Raw genomic sequence first — 14,150 nt, forward strand, 5'->3', positions numbered from 1 at the left:
CATATATTAGCATGCGCTCTATACTTTAGAAATACTTTATTGAGCTAAAGCGTTATCTTTGTGTCACATCTCGGTTTATTACCCACTTGCATCTTCACATGACCACTTATTTGATCCTTCCCACAAGCTTCAAAGTTTCTCTGCTTGTGAAGAGTAAAACTGAAAGGGCCATTATTTCTGTGCTTGAGGGAGAAAAGTCAGGTGGTTAAAACCAGAAGCACGAGAATCCCAATGCAAAAAAAAAAATACACATTACCTAGTGTTCACTTATTAAATTTTCAAAATGTCATTTAAATGCGTTTCCATTAATCGGTTATTAATCGTTATTTCTAATTATGATAATGTTTGCTATCATCCAGGTCATTTTGAAGTTATGCAGCATTAGAAGTCGTTACCACTCGTTTATCTCATTTACCTCATCACACCTATAGGATTCACACATGTGGTGGTCACATGACCATCACTGAACTCTGTTGAATCAATAATTCACTAAGCTCCATGTTTCTCAGATGGATCTGGAGTCTGTCTGGAGATCATTGGGCACACTACAACATGCACACATGCATTCACATGCTCGTTTACACCTAAAGCTGCAAATTAAAACAGCTAGTCTACCTACCAGCATGTTTTAGGCACGTGAGGACACAAGAGAACCTGCAGGAAATCACACAAACACTAGGGAACATGTGAAATTTCACAACAAAGGGGCTTAGGTTAAAACCAGGAGCTCTGGACTTGTGCCATTCTGCATACTGGAATAAAATATGACAATGTAAAGCTGTTATAATGATAAGTGAGTAAGTCGAGGTGTTCCTACTCCAACCACCCCACCCAATGTACTTACTTGGTCAATGTTTCCTGTTCTTGTTTCCCTGTACCACGGTACTTAATAAATCCCATATGTTGCTTGTTATAACCTGTGCAGATTGTCTATTAGCCTAGGAACAGTAATACCCCTCCTAGCATCCTGTCCACTGTTGCTCAAGTTTCTTACATGTATATAGATATTTTTCTAGCATCTAGTTCTGACTTAAATACTATCATTAATTCAAGCTATGCACCTCTGTCTGAGTCTGACTCGAGCTGTGACTAATGCTTGTCTCAATTCCCTTGGCAAAGACTTCTATCTTGTCCGATCCCTAAGATCATCTTAACCCTTATCTTAGGTCCTACTTCCTAGTTGAAGGGTCTTGCGGTATGATTACAAGTAAATCGGTTCCTTTCTTTCTTTTAAACAATGTCTCTATTGTCTTTCAAAAATTATAATAACAGGATTCAATTAATTTCAACCCCAGGGTAAGATAAGCTTAGAGAAAGATAAACATGAAGAACAAATACAATTCCCCATAGTAAGAGAGGAGAAAGGGGGGAAGTGCATATGCTGTTCATCTTATGTGTTTAATTAGAATGTGCGATATTTTGTATAGTGTTTCACATCTAACATGGCTAAATAAGTGTATACAAGGCTATCATCGTAATATTATTTATTCATCTAGAAATCAAGGCATGTGTGTGTAATGTATATAATATTCCCATATTATATTTTTTCAACCCTTTTTGCCACTTTTTAAAGAGTGATCCATTTTGCTTGCTATGAGACATGTAGGGGGAAAAAAGTTTTTTTTTATTAGCTTTAAAGCCATAATAATTTAAGATTAAGAGAGATAGTCTAGTCAATAATCAGTGAGATTAAGTGTGTTATCATTTTCCAGGAATCTGAGATGCCTGGGTATTTTCATACTACATGTTGGAACAGGGTACCCTTGTCCTGTTTATACTTATGTGGAATATTTGAGTTAAAATACAATTAGAAAAGAATAAAGTATAATCTCTATAATCGCATGTACATGAGAAGATTTAGATTAGTGTTTTACAGTTGCACCTGGACTCCAGGCATGTGTACCTCCATTCCTCCTGAGATATTTCTTCCTGTAGATCTATCCACCAGGCTTGAAATTTAAAGCTAGATGATTTCTTAGATTTCCAAGCAAAAAAAACTATAAATAATTAAATAAATAAATAGTGGTCTGGACGATGGAAGTGATGAATAAGAAATACTTTTAGTAAAATAATGGTCGTAAGTCAAGAAAGTGGTGTATTGAATGAATAAAGCTTTTCATTCCTGGTTTTTATGCTTCTATTGGACATGTGAGTTTTAATGGATCTATTTTACATGGATCTATTTACGAATATTGCATGTCTTCTAAGTTCTGACCCTCCTAGGGAGTCCATGTAATACTGACGAGCTAGGTCACTTCCTTGCCTAATTCTGCCTCCACCTCTTCTTCAAGTCCCATTTGTGCACCTATTTTCCATATCTAGTTCATGTGGCTTGCTCTTTGTTCCCTGTTGACAGGGTAGTTAAAAACTACCGATGTCGCTTGCTATACTTTTCTAGTTTTCATTTAAAATTCTTTTTAAATAACTTATATACAAACAACCGGATGATGTCTTTAGTGGTGTTTCATAATGGTAGTTATTAATGCATAAAGTGGACCTTACTCACAAATCAACAACAACAACACGATCAAACATTTCAACCACTGTACTTTAGAAAGCAATTTACCAATAGTATTCCTTAATATGCTGTAGGCACATTATACACATCATTTTTACAGAGCAGCTAATTATCTTTATCTATATATAATTGACTTTTTATGTATATTACTTTTTGTACAACCCGAGAATGGAAGATGTGATAATGTGGGGGAAAATTCTTACTTTTGGCAAGTATTTAACTTATTCTAACTTTCTCTTCTCATTCCTTTGACAAAGTCCAGGGCAGTGGAGGAGTGTCTCTCGGCAGTTATCTTGCCAGTACTGATATACAGTGCACTTGGAGGGAACCCAAAGCAAACCTGTTAAGTTCGGGACATTTCAAATTGCAGCGCTGCCAAAAAATGCTTGGAAAAAACCCTGTTGCTAAATAGAGAGGTTATATCCTGAGCAGGTGTAATATACACTGAGTTTTACATGTACTGCATGTACTGGGATATTCAGTGTAGAAGAAATGTGAAGTCTGAGACTGCGAATAAAGATTACTTGTTTATTACCTATAGTCAGGGTCAAAATTATAAATTCTTACTTTTTTATGCTAAGGCATGTGAAATAGATGTTATTGACATTGGCTGTGTCTCAATCAGCTCTCTAGATTCCTAGGTCATTAATCAGTATATCAGGCACTGTTTAGGACTCCGGATAAATACTCACTGGCACACTGAAATCTCAATTTCTGGTGTCATACTAATTTCCTTATCAGTCCCTAAAAAACACTAATATATCAATTATTTAATTAGCTTTCTGTCATGGTACTTCAAGCAGGATTGTTGGCTAGCTAGTGGATTTTAAAAAATCATTAAAAGTTCAAGTTCAAGTTCACTCAAATAAACCATATATTGAATGTAAATAAAGTTAAACATTACTAAAACAGTTACTGAAGTAGTCACTAAAGTAACTAATTGCAAAGCTACAACAACAATAATAAGATACCTACATTTATAGATTTGTAGGTTGACTGATATTTTGGTTTGTCAGCAATTTTTGTCCTGCTGGAAAGCTTCTTAAAATTAGAATATGTCATTTCTATTAGGGACACATAGAGAGCATCGATGCTCCCAGGTTTTTGCTGTGCATTGGGGGATTTTTGGAGCAAAGCTTCCAGTGCACTGGAAGGATTTTGCGATTGAGAGACAGACAGACCTTAAAATAGCCGACCTGAATACTGAACTATGGAACCGATTGAGACATTTTTAAGACACATATTTTAGTAGGAAAAGATTAGCAGTTCTAAGACTATTAACTACACAAATAATTGATAAAGAACAGCAAATTGGGTAGCAAAATGTTGTGATGTTTGTTACTGTATAATAATTGATATATGGACTAACAGCTTCACACATTCCTTATTACACGCATTGATTATTTCAATATAACAGCATGCACTGGTGTGCTGCCAGATGTTCTGGAGCTTTGGGTCCTTCTAGATGCAGGCACGCATGATTTTTCACCATTTTTTCACCTTTCATCTTACTAATGTAACATCCAATGGGTGCCTGTCACCCAACAGAACACAAAATATATAATAATATTTTCATATTTATAGACTGTAGTGCAGGGTTAGATAGAAAGACAGGTTAGATCCTGTTCATGTTCTTCCTGCTGTGGTTCGTCTGCAATCTAGTATGCGGATTGCTGTGAATGAGTATGTGAGTGTGTTTATGTGTAAGTGATGTCCTGTGATCCTGTGACTTACTAAATTCTGCAAATCTTTCCAGGGTAAAGTACTGACTAAGGATGTGTGAATGAAAAGTAAAGAAAGACTGTGTGTGTGTGTGTGTGTGTGTGTGTGTGTGTGTGTGTGTGTGTGTGTGTGTGTGTGTGTGTGTGTGTGCCTCGTCCACATTATATATAAACATGTAGTTGGTGTCTTAGACTGTTTATTCACTGTCATTGAGTTCACTAACAGTATGCACACTTTATCCAACAACCTAGTGATAGTAAGCATGTAAGATAAATTAAATTGGGTGTGTTTTTAACCATTAAAGTTGACCATATTGCTAGAGCAGAGACAAGCTCACAACCTGGTCCTTTAGAAAGAAAAAAACAACCCTGCTCTCTGATTCCTCATAGCGATCGAATGCAAGAGGTGTGTGTGTGTGTGTGTGTGTGTGTGTGTGTGTGTGTGTGTGTGTGTGAGTATGTAAGTGTGTGTAAGTGTGTGTGTGTGTGTGTGACTAAGTAAGTGTGTGTGTGTGTAAGTGTGTGTAAGTGTGTGTGTATGTGTGTGTGTGAAAGTGAATGTGTGTGTAAGTGTGTGTGTGTGTGTGTGTGTGTGTGTATGTGTGTGAGTGTGCGCGTGCGTGCGTGTAAGTGTGTGTGTGTGTGCGCGCGCGTCTGCGTGTGTGTGTGTAAGTAAGTGTGCGCGCGCGGCTTCGCCCGGCTCCGTACTGAGACCTGACCGGCTCTGACTCTCTCTCACGCCGCAGGTCGTTCTAGGACGCACCGGTCCTCCGATTCCGGACTCTCTTGAAATCGGACACAATAAGGAGACTTTTTGAGCGCTATTTACTTCCCGCGGGTTTCCGAGGTGAGTCACATTCCTTGTGTTTGACGCTTGTCAAAGCCGAACAGAAAAGATCAAAACGCTTCGCTACTTAATGTCTGTGTGTGCGCGTGGATGCGCGCGTGCCAGCGCTCCTGTATACATAAATGTTTAGTTAATCGCTTGTTTTTGTGTTGAATCACACACCAGCCGTAACGTTTGTGCCCTTACCGAGAGCGGATGTGGTTATACGGCACTGGAGGTGTCAGTTTCGCTGCTCAGAAGCAATGGAGGATGTGAAATATGTGTGTTTTCATGCGTAGTGCTCGAACTGCGCGAGCTGTGCCTCGTGCACATTATATATAAACATGTAGTCGGTGTTTATTTACCGTGACATTAAGTTCACTAACATTACGCACAACTTTATCCTACACTGCACACGGTTGTTTTTTTACAGGGGAAAAAAACCCCGCTGCGTGCAAAAATGTGAAAATGTCGCGATATTTAGCACGAAGTCATATAACAACATAATTATACGCGTATATATGTGTTGTTATTGAGCGTGTTGCGTTAAAAATCGTAACAATAAGCTGAATAATAACACTATCGGGGTGCGACAGGAGTGGTGAAACTCGAGAATTAATGACTTCGCGCTTCGCTGTTAGGGAATTAAACGTGCTTTTTGTCCTTCGCGTGCCGCCGTAGGAGGCGATTATGCAACTAGGCAGTGTGTTAGAGAATTCCGCGCGAGCGCATACTCGGTTCACTCCTGAATGACTCCGTTGGAGAATACAGTGCACTGCGCGTGCTGTAATTTCATAACCTAAGTAGTGTACTTATGAAGGGAGTTAGGGTTGATTTGGAACTCTCCACCCAAGGTGGGCTTTTGAGGTCAAACACTGAAGGGAGAGGCTGTGCTCGAACTGATGGGGATTCCGGCTCTTTTTAGTGAATCATATCATTTGGCTCATCTCAACAAAAAGAGCCGACTCTTTGGCTAATGGCTAATTTTTATAAAGCAAAAAACCAACCAACAAACAAACAATCAAACAACAAAAAATAATCAAAACAGCCACATTTTAATAACGCCTGACGCCATCCTCACACCTACACCACACACACATAAATACACACAGACACACACACATATATACAGTAATACCTCGAGATACGAGTTTAATTCGTTCCGTGACCTTGCTCGTATCTCAAATTGCTCGTATCTCAAAGCAATTTTTCCCATTTACATTAATTGAAATCCCATTAATCCGTTCCAGCTCGCAAAATTCCACTCCAGTTGTTTTGTTTATGTGTTTTGAATATGAAAAATGTACAGTACCTGTATTTATAAATGACAAATATTGTATAAAAACATACAGTAATAAAAGAGAATGTTAAAAAAAAAAAACTGGTTTTACTTTACAGAAGATGCGCACAGAGGTTGAGGGAGGAGTAAACAGGCGGAGGAGTTAGGAGGAATTACACTTTCACTTTCGTTTACTTACTCACACTCTCAATGCTACTTTACACTTAAATGGAACTTAACTGAACTCCACTAAAATTAACGAACTTAACTGAAATTCTGTCAGGACCACTTTGTCAAATGAGAATTTCTTAGCATACAGTTAGTGTTGGCGGTATGGTTCTGTTCTGGGCAAGAATCCCGTCCGTGTGCACGCATGGACAGAGCGGGGAGAGCAGCCACTAGAGAATAGAATGGACCCCGTATAACAGAACCATTAATCATGCATAGAGGGTTTTTTTTGGAAAATAATAAATGAATAAATGGATCAATAAATAATTAACTAATTAGAGAGAGAGAGGGAGAGAGAGAGAGAAAAATATGTGGAGATTTATGACGTAAAATGGTACAACAAACACAGGTTCCGGCATGGTGGAGTCAGGAGGAGGGAGTTTAAATTGCAGCGAAGCGCTAGAAAGCGGCTCAATGAATGGGAATTTAAATGGTCGGGTAATATGGATGTCGTAACCGCATTGGTGCGCGTCGTGGACAGCTGATTAACAGCTGATGCACACTTGACGACGTGGCCTGCCAGAACTAACGCGATGCTTGATTCCCCTTAATTCAACTGAACTTAATTGCTACAATTTCTGTTTTCTTTACATTAATTTTGCTTAATTTTCTTCATCGCTTTTCTCTTCACATGTTTTTGCTTTTTTTTTAACCCTTCCTCACTAACATCTGCTGCTCGTTTTAATAAAAACCTGTCCGGTCGGCATATCGGATGCGGTGTAGTCACACAAGTTAAAATTTTTTAACGGATCCAACTCTCAAAACGGATCCGAAAATTACAGAACCGCAGATGGTCGGCACCTCACGCACCGCCTTTGCTACTCTCCATAGGAAATGAATGACTTTCGGTTTATCAGCCGTCGTTTGTCGTCTGCAGTAGAAAGGTGGCTTTAAACGAGTGAGACACTGGAAGCTGAGGGGGGGAACAGAGCACACATGGTTGGTGGGGATCTTTGTTTCGGTGGCGGCGGCTCAAAAATTTGCTCGTATCTCAAGGCAAAAATTTGGTCGAATCACAGCTCGTATCTCAAAAAATTTGTATGTCAAAGTACTCGTATCTCGATGTATCACTGTATACATAGACACACAGATACTCACACACACAGACACACACAGACACAAGTTTATTTGAAGCAGTTGTGTTTTGTAATATTGTCCTACACATTTTACCAACTCCCTAGACTCTGAACAAATGCATTAAATTTGATGAAGGCGGAATATTGTTTTTTATTTATTCCCTTTAAACCTTAAATTGTAATTTTGAAGGTCATTGAAATGAAAATATGACTAACTGCAGTGCTGGTTTCTGGTCCAATGTGTCTCTACAAGCTGGTAGTCGCTAAACCATGACTTGTCTTCACAGCAGTTTTTATTTTTCACAGCATACATTGACTCTATTGTAGTATCAGTCTGGTGAAGTCATTTGCAAGGTCTGCAGCCTGGCCGCGGTCCAGAATGTAATGTATCCTACTCTATTTAAATATTTGTAAATTCACTACAAAGGTGCATACACAGGATTTCATATAGCTACACAGATCTTTCTTCTCATTCGACCTCGTACACGCAGGCGAAAATCAAACTCGTCTCGATGTCCATTCGATGGAAGAATTTTGTTTAAATTACACAGCAAGAGTGTCTGCTTTGTCCAAACCTACAAAAAACGTGTCATTTGAGTCTGCTCTCAAAGAGCAGAGTTATTCACGAATGATGCGTATTCTGTATATAAAGAGTTGAACATTTACGGCATTTAGCAGACACCCTTATCCAGAGTGACTTACAACTGAGCAACTGAGGGCTCAGGGGCCCTGCAGTGGCAGCTTGGTGGTTCGAACCCTTGACCTTCCGATCAGCAGCCCAACACCTTAACCACGGAGCTACCACATCCCAGTTGTATGTCCTTTGGATATCCTGGCTCTTTCATCAATTTCTAGGTGTACAGTTACTGACCCTAGTACCATCTGTACTTATTTACACTTTGTCAGCCAACAGTGACCACTACAAGCCCACTGACCGGATATTATTCGGATAATGCACCTCCACAGCATGGCAGTGACATGGCATGGTTATAATTTGATACAGTATGGTGATAGATGAAGTGTATCATGCACAGCATGTCAGTCTCTGAAAACAGTGCTGCGGTTGTCTGGATATTTTTGGTTGACAAGACTATTCAATTCAAATCAGTGACATCAACGAGTTTGTACCAGAGCGCTGTTGAATTATCGATTCAGATTTTTTGGAATGTGTTTTTTTAGTCATAGTTTCTATACACAGTATTTATAATAGTCAATAAAATGTATAATAATGTAAGTAATAATAAACAGATTAAACAGTGTGTAACTGTTGATATGGTGAAGGTTTCCCTAAGGAGACCTTTATTTAACTTTATCATGTTGGTGCTTTGTTTTTTTGATTTTTGAGAGAAAGAAATGGTGATGTGGCAACAACTGAAATATGAGTGATAAAAGGAGCTAATTATTCTAACAGAGATTCTACAGTATCCATCCATCCATCCATCCATCCATCTCGTATATGACCATATTATTCATATGTTCTACATTTTCACATTTTTACATCTCTGAAAAACTTTAATTACTCGAACATTTTCTTTTCATGTCACTAACTGTACATTTACAAAGTACATTTATATACAACATGTTATTATCTTTTACTTGGGATTTATACTCAGATTTGCAAAAGCATTGAAGCACAACGGTGGCGTACCTTATAAACTGGCAACTCCCTTTACTTTTATATTTCAATCCTGCAAATAATGCCAGAACAATTGGTCAAAAATGTATTACGTCATTCACCATTACAATGTCTGCAAAGGCTGTGCACAATGTGTGTGTGTGTGTGTGTGTGTGTGTGTGTGTGTGTGTGTGTGTGTTTATAAAGAAACCCTAGATATACTGTATATGAGATAACATATCCTTTCACTTTAACCACACCTTTTTATTATACTGCAAAAGAGATAAGAATATATTTACATGAAGGTGAAATTAGATTAAATAGTATACTAGTCGAAGAAAGGAAGTTTAACAGCATTTGGGAAATAAAGCTCATTAGAAATCTTTAGGATTTTTGACTTCTTGTAAGCAGAAAAGGACTGGATCTGGCATCTTTAATATCCTATAGACCTTTTGCATGACTGCCAGAACCACTTGGGTGTTTTTTAATGGAGTGCGTTCATACTTGCTTTATTTCTAAAATTCAAAAGACTGAAGACTGAATGAACAGTCTTCTCTCCCCTAGCACACGGACAGATGGTCAGACTTGATGGCAGAATCAATTAAAAGCTCAGGTTCAGAGGGGACAAGACAGCATTCAGGGAGAGGCTTAATGCACTTCATTCACTCTGAGATGTGTGTGCTTTAAGTTGAGGTTATTAAACTATTCTACTATTTTCTTCTTCTTCTTCTTCTTCTTCTTCTTCTTCTTCTTCATTCATTCATTCATTCATTCATTCATTCATTTTCTACCGCTTATCCGAACTTCTCGGGCCACGGGGAGCCTGTGCCTATCTCAGGCGTCATCAGGCATCAAGGAACGATACACCCTGTACGGAGTGCCAACCAGTCGCAGGGCACACACACTCTCTTCTTCTTCTTCTTCTTCTTCTTCTTCTTCTTCTTCTTCTTATTATTATTATTATTATTAATATTATTATTAGATGCGAGCAACATTTTATGGAAGTCAAAATTTAGTATGAAAAGAGAAAAAATTCACTTTAACAGCCACTGAGTCAAAATAATGCTACATTCACACAGTGAATTGTAGTGACACAGTGATTTCTGTCATCTTTAGAATTGAAGACTTCTGATGAACATTGGCGACTAGATTTGGGTGCGTTCCCGTCAGCGACATCTCACAGTTGAGAAAAGTTGAACTTTATGCAAAGCTCGAGCAACTCGTTGCAGAGTTAAGCGATGGGAGTGAAGTCAGTAGAGCGACTTATTCGTGACAAAGATCACATCCTGCTTCTGCTTCATCTCGTATGATATGTAACAGATTTACTGTACACTGCTGAATTCTATACACAAACACCAAATCTCCATCCAGAATGATGCATTTAAGCATCAAGAAAAAGAAATCTGATTTTTGGAATTCAAGAGAAATCACACACTTCTCACAATGAAAGCTAGTAGAGTCCGGACTCATTTTATATCAAACTTGTGGCTAAAAATTTGTTTCTAATGATAGAAAATATACCAAAATTCGATTTCCATTCTATCCCATTTATTTTAAAACGATATACAGACTGATAAGGAAATACATCCGTATTAACTGAATTGTAAATTGAAGGCAAATATTTTATATAAACACTTCCAATCTTCTGAAGGGCTTTGTGGCATTAGTGTGGATTATATACTTTATTCGCAAGATCTATTCATCTAATCCTTTAAAAAAAAACCTCAAAACCCAAACCTATAACCCTGGGAAACACAAAGTTTCATCTCTGTTAATTATTTAAGAGTAAAATGCAACCAAGAAATCTTTAGATTTTTTTGCCTGAGTTGACACATTTCTTAACGGTTAAATAAATAATTTTTTTAAAGATACAAAAGGTATAAAAGGCACTCCAAATTGTTTTATCGCTGTATCACGAAGCCTTTTTAAGCTAAAAAAATTCCTAAGCCTACAAAAACAGCGAAATCTCTAAAAACAAATCACAAACAATCCTAAAAGACTGCCGTCAGCGATTAACAGCACAGACGAATGCATGTGTGATGACAACAAGCTTTATAAGGTATGGAGGATTTCAATGATTGTGTGTTTTGAGTGCAGTCATTTATTCAGCTATTAAGTAATCCAGTTGGGACGAAGATCAAAGTTTACTCGACTCTCCGCTTCTTCGCCACATTTAAAAAAAAACACAGGATCTACAAATCCTGTGATTCGACTTTTATATAAAATAGTAAATTCCACTGCATTTCTGTTAACGCCTCAATCATGTCAAATGTGACGTTAAATGAAAATCTGTTCCACGATGGCAAAAATCCAATCGCTGACATCATGTTTTTATTAGACCTTCATTGCAGGCGTTTGACACTAAACTAACCGAGACGTACGCGAGAACACGCAGGGAAAAAACAACAAAGTAAAACAAAAAAAAGATAGAAAACAAAAAAGGCGAGTCAGAGCAGTTGGACTTGGCAGAGAAAGGGGAAGTGGGAATTGTGGGAATTGAATTTTCCAGAAAGTAGGACAGTTCATAAATACACAAAGCTTAAAGGATACACTAGTTTGTATAGTCTGATTACTGCACATTAATATACAGAAGCAAAGCTCCAGGATTCCTGAGATCAGGTTTGAGTTTGTATACGTGTTCCAGAAAGGGTTTCCTCTGGGAACGAAGAACCCAGAGGAAACCCTTTCTGGAACACATACAAAAAAGAGTGGAAGAATGGAAGAGATGAAAACTGTCAAATTGTGTGCACCGCTTAGTAAAAAACAAGGGGGCATTCTAGTTTTAACTAAATGCTAAGCTAAATGCTAAGCTAAATACTCCTTAGTGATTCAGTGGAATAAAAACCTTGCCAAAAAATGCCTTGAAGTTCTGTGCTTTTACATTTTTTATCTATATACACTGTATTAACGTGCTACTATGTCATTATTTTGCAGTGTATTAGTTGTGTGTGTAGCAAATACTGAAGATGAATGAATGAATGAATGAATCTGTATTCAATTCATATTTGACAAAATGCTGAAAATATAATTGACACAAATTCAATGTTTTTCCAGGTTTTTTCCTTCATGAAATCTTCCTGTTAGCAGTTTTATGACAAATACCAATCATTATTATTGATAAGATAAGACTTATGTTTGTGAATAGGGCCCATAGCTCACTAACACCGTTAATGATAGCAAAAGTAGATCACTTAGCGATTTTATTAGCATAGCGTAGCAAATGTAAGACAGAAACCTGCAATTTGCCTTTGTAATCAAGAATAATGTTTCCAGAACTTTGTTAACATCCCAGGCCATGTTATTCTGACTACAGCTAAGAAAAAAAAACTAATTCTCAGTGTAAAGCTAACTGCGAATATTTTTTGAGCTGCTCATCACCTCCCCCAGATATTTACGTCTCCTCAGCGTCACTGCGCTGCTTTGTGATATTAGCCTTCTCTATTGTCTATACAAGCGCTATTTGTTTACACACAGTCTGAAAAATATCTTTCATTATAGTGGTTACAGATAATGGCACATTGCACGCTGAGGGAGAACTCAAAGCATTATGTTCTGCCTCTACTTAACCATTCGAATCTGTACAAACTACTGAATAATAGTTCTTTTACTTATATATGCAAATTATGGCTAGGGAAAGAGAATACGAGAATAAAAAGAGAATATGACAGAGAGAGAGAGAGAGTGAGAAAATATTAGAGAGAGGGAATATGAGAGAAAAAATGAGAGAGAAAGAATATGAAAGAGAAGATGAGAGAGAGAGAATATGGGGAAAAAGAGCATATGAGAGAAAAATAGAATAAAAGAAAAAGAGAGAATCAAAGTGGATACAAACAGTTTGCTAACATTAATTTCTCATTTAAAGCAGCAGGTATAACAGTGTGGTGTCCATGTCTAACTCATCTGAATAAAAATGACCATTCGTCCATTTTGAGATGCCACATGAAGTCACGTGTTTTGAAGAAACATGCACTATTTGTCATCTTTTCATTAATTTTTCCTAGAAAAAAAAAAATCTTTGAATTTTAAACAGTAACCTCAAATTTGAAAAGAAACTTAGCCAGAACCTTTTCCCCAGGAAATCAAAGCTAACATTAACTAGCTAGCTTGATATGTGCTTTGACGTTTATTTAATACAAATGCATTACTGTTGCTATAGCGACAACTCGTTCAAAGGGACTTGTATTGCTTTTGTTCCGCATAATCTTTATCTAATAATAAACAGATTAGAAAAACGTGTTATTTTGTAAAGAAAAACATATAAGTGGAGGAAAGGGAAGTCATCTGTAACAAGATGTTTAATTCATGTTTATGGAAGGAGTCACCAGTGTCAGTGCTTTCAGACTGGAAAGTCTTCAAGATAGATGATTTTATTTTCATTGTTTGTTTTTTGATTTATTTATTTCAATAGAGAGAAAATAAGAAAGGCTGGTGATGGATTTCAGCTGTTTATAACTACTACAATGTAAATGTTCACACAGACTGACATGTTTCATGACATTTCATGATAAAAGCCTTTAAACTTTAAATAATAAAAAAAAATTACCGTTTCTCACCATGTTTCATGTGTTTTCATTATGAAGTTGTGTTGGAAATGAGCTAATAGTCTGGCATTTAAACCCAACACTCTTTTACTCTTAAAAAATGTCCCATTGCAGCAATTTGTGTGGATTTGGTTTTCTTTGGCAGTGTTTCAGTTTGCAATCTTGGCCAAGCTATTAGGACAATGTATTAAGAACCCAGCAGCTTTATTTGGCCAGTCACAATCTGCAAATAAACTGAAATAAATTGAAAAGTGCCCTAGTCAATTAATGTTAAGCAATTTTTATTCACATTTAGTGACCAGTCAGTTTTTTATTGAAATTAATCTGTGACTGCAGTTTTACTCGA

The 14,150-nt window shown here is 37.3% G+C and overlaps 1 protein-coding gene across 9 annotated transcripts in view; it reads left to right on the top strand.

Moving 5' to 3' along the window:
* The first annotated feature begins 4,866 nt into the window (after positions 1-4,866).
* The window catches only part of thrb (thyroid hormone receptor beta), a 103,712-nt gene continuing 94,428 nt past the window's right edge, over positions 4,867-14,150 (top strand). For 3 of the 9 annotated variants that reach the window (XM_047816527.1, XM_027164969.2, XM_047816525.1), the window contains exon 1: positions 4,875-5,086. The gene's annotated coding sequence lies outside the window, so the exon portion shown is untranslated. Of the gene's footprint in view, positions 5,087-14,150 lie in introns of all 9 variants that reach the window. The other 6 variants (XM_047816511.1, XM_047816522.1, XM_047816523.1 and 3 more) reach the window with 4 other exon arrangements.

This window comes from Tachysurus fulvidraco, chromosome 7 (assembly GCF_022655615.1).
Source record: "Tachysurus fulvidraco isolate hzauxx_2018 chromosome 7, HZAU_PFXX_2.0, whole genome shotgun sequence".
In the NCBI taxonomy this organism is placed as follows: domain Eukaryota; kingdom Metazoa; phylum Chordata; class Actinopteri; order Siluriformes; family Bagridae; genus Tachysurus; species Tachysurus fulvidraco.